We start from the raw sequence: 3,501 nt of genomic DNA, 5'->3' as shown, positions 1-3,501 counted from the left end.
TCAGAAAGTGGGAAAAGTTTTAATTACAACCACATCAAAGCTTGTTACACGTTGTAGAAGTCATTTTCATTTTCAGAATGTGGGGAAAATTGTCTTACATATTTAATTTTTTTTATTCAGAGAAATCACATGGGTAGGCGCAGACACTTTCTTTTAAATCATTTACTTTTCAAATAAAATAAATAAATTGAGTTTCAGTCAATACAAATTCACATGTCATCTTACAAAAGAAAATGGAAAATTATTTAAAGCACTAAATGGTTAATAAATGTAAGCAATTAACACCTTTTGTCAAAAAGCAAACAATGGAAATAAAGCACCTATAAACTGATTGGGGAGTTTATTAGAGACTCCCATCTCAATCAGATCATTTTTTATTGTGAAAGATATTAAGGTACATTCAAATTTTAGTTTGTTTTTAGAAGAAACAATGAAAACTAAATAAAAGAAAACACACAAAAAAAACTTAAGTCAACCAAATACAAACCGGTTCCTATTAACAGTCATCGTAGGTATTATCATTCATTTACTACAAATTACATATATGAATACAAATATAAATGAATAATATCTGACTACTTGTGTATTGCATTAAAATACAGAGAATCACAGCATTTTTGACAGCATTTAATTATTTTTGACACTTTTGTTTTCCAAGATCTAACACTTTGGGCATGTAAGTTATGGACTTGAGATGAGTTAGGAGATTTTACAGGTTCATAACAAGGAGATGTACAGACGGTCTATCATAGTGTTTCTGAGAAGGCTTTCTGATGCAATCCCCAGAGTAGTTAACCATTGCTCCCATATCTTTATACATTTTTTAAGGGCGTTTCTTTTAATATATGTTCCCCTTTCCATACATAAGACATTATTTAGTTTGGATTTCAATTCTTCTATTGTTGAGGGGGATTTTTCTATTCAATGTACTGCTAAAAGTTTTCTAGCTTGAAATAGTACTCGGGAGATAGCTATAACTATAGGGGAACCCGAATCCAGCCCCTCCTCCAACAGACCAAGTATGTAGATTTTGGGTTCCAATTGTATATGGATTCCAAACACAGATTTTATTAAGTCAACTACCCTCTTCCAATAGTTTCCAATGTTTACACACTCCCACATTATGTGCATTAAATGAGCGTCGTTTTTCCCGTAGAGACACCTGTCTATTAGTACCTTGGACCTCCTATGGCTTTTCTAAGTGCAGCAATTTCTTGTCACAAAATAATTTAAATGCAGGAATATTGGCCCATGCAGGCTGGATATCGTCTCGCAAATGTGGCAACAAATTGAATCTCTGTTTACGTCTTCCATTTCTAATTCTGACGTCAGTGATTTTCTTGTATGCAAAAAAAAAACCGGTCCGAGTTTCATCAGCGCTTTATCGTTGTCGTCAGAGTTTTGGTAAGAATTTTGAGCAGTTTTTGTGAGATGGCGGTTTCACATTTATATATACAGTATAGCTGAATTTTAAAGTGAACCTGTAACATTATTCATGATGACAAAACCAAGGGGACCATAAGTCAGGTTTGAACAAATAGCTGGGAGAGAAGAGATGAGTTCACTGTGGCTTCTTCCTGCCCCGCTCTTCATGATTGACAGGTCTCTCCCGTGTGTGTACGTAGGAGGAGACTTGTCAATTACCTGGACCTGGGCAGGGAGAAGACTCAGCAGACTCCTTTTTTCTCTCCCAGCCATCTCTTCAAACTAATAAAATACCTGCCTGCAATCACGCTGTCAGGCACTGATTCAGGCTGTCCTTGGTTTGGGCAGCAAGAATTATGTGACAGGTTCCCTTTAAATGTGCTGACTATAAGATTAGAATCATCGTAATAATACTGACCTGAACAATCATGTTACACACTGAACACTGTAAAATTGAAACCCAAATAATATCTGAATTGTTTTCTTTCCATTTCACCCCACTTGGAAATTTCTTCATGTTATTCAAGATATTATGAATGGATTAATTCAAAACTACGACTGATCCAGCAATAAAAAAAGCCCTCATACAGTTATGTTGATGGACAAATAAAATATATAGTTCTTGAAATAAAACATTAATGCACATCAGGAAAGAGATTTTTTTTGTTATAAAAACCAATATAACTTTTTTTTTTTTCTTTTTTTTTTTGATGGTTTTATGCGCTTAAAAATTCCAAAATATTATTGTTCTTTAGCTTTGATAACATAGAGTAAAAAGTCCAGAAAGGGACAGAATGCTGATCTCATGCATGGTATAGACATGTAGTTGACTGCAGTTAAATGACCGCAGAGAGAGGCGTATGTAGATTTTCTGGCACCTTGGTCAAGAATTCAGCTTTGCTGCTCCCCCACCCCGCCATGCTCAATCTGTTTGAGTAGTAGTCACATCTCCACCAGAACCTGCTCCTTGCGACTTCTGCTTCTGTCTACAGGCGCCGCTGTATTCAGGCTTCTTAAGGGCACGAAGACGTCAATGGCCAAATGGTCTCTTGAAGATGAGATGGCGTTCCTAAAGTAGAAAACTCAGGGCTACAGAGCTTCATCATTCATGTGAACACAATCCTGGGAAGCTGCATGGTAACACAGATGCCAGTGTAGACTCCCCTGTTTGGTGACTGAAGGTGCCAAAACCTACGGCACTGGGCAGAGGGGGGGGGGGGTATGTGAAAAAGTCACTGGCAAAGTACTGGAGGGGAGATATGTAGCACTAAGGTTATTAGCTTCTGCAATTAAACATAGGAAAAAGGTTCCAGCACACAAGGGAGTTAAGCAGCCATCTTGAGTGCTAGGGTGATTAAACACCTGTAAAGAGGGAGGAGGTCAGAGGGTAAAATCCCAGTCTTTAGAGCATTTGGTGTGGGAGGGCCTGGAGGTGAAAGCTCTGAGCTGTTTGTGTCACACATGCTGGCTGTATGGAGATTGCAAGTCTCCTGGTTTGAATCTCTTTGTTAAAGGACATGGAAGCTGGACTCTAAGCCAGGTGGGCTAACCAGCACTATTGTATGGACTTGTTATTTTATGTTTACCCTTCTGCCGGACAAAGGCTGTATTTACTTTTTCTGGTGACGTGGTTTATTAAGAGTACAATAAATCAGTCGCACTTTAAATAGAAACAGTTCCTGTGTCTGCCTCATTAAGAAGCTGAGTGAGTCAATCTACCACACCATAAATAAATATTATGAAGAAAAAAACAATAAAAGTACACATTTGGTATCGCCGCGTCCGTAACGACCTGACCTATAAAACGGTCCTACTAGTTAACCTGTTTAGTGAACACAGTAAAAAAAAAAAAAAAAGCAAATACCGGTGCTTTATCATCACACCACCTAACAAAAAGTGGAATAAAACGTGATCAAAAAGACAAATGTAGATAAAAATGGTACTGCTGAAAACTTTATCTTGTCCCACAAAAAAAACAAGCCACCATACGGCTCCATCAGCCATAAAGTAAAAAAGTTATAGCTCTCAGAATAAAGCGATGCAAAAAAAATATTTTTGCTATAAAATAGTTTTCAT

Source organism: Phyllobates terribilis, unplaced genomic scaffold, assembly GCF_046119375.1.
Source record: "Phyllobates terribilis strain yellow unplaced genomic scaffold, ASM4611937v1 Scaffold_5__5_contigs__length_657084704, whole genome shotgun sequence".
Taxonomy (NCBI): domain Eukaryota; kingdom Metazoa; phylum Chordata; class Amphibia; order Anura; family Dendrobatidae; genus Phyllobates; species Phyllobates terribilis.
The sequence above is the reverse complement of the archived record's forward strand: the minus strand, read 5'-3'. Positions refer to the sequence as shown.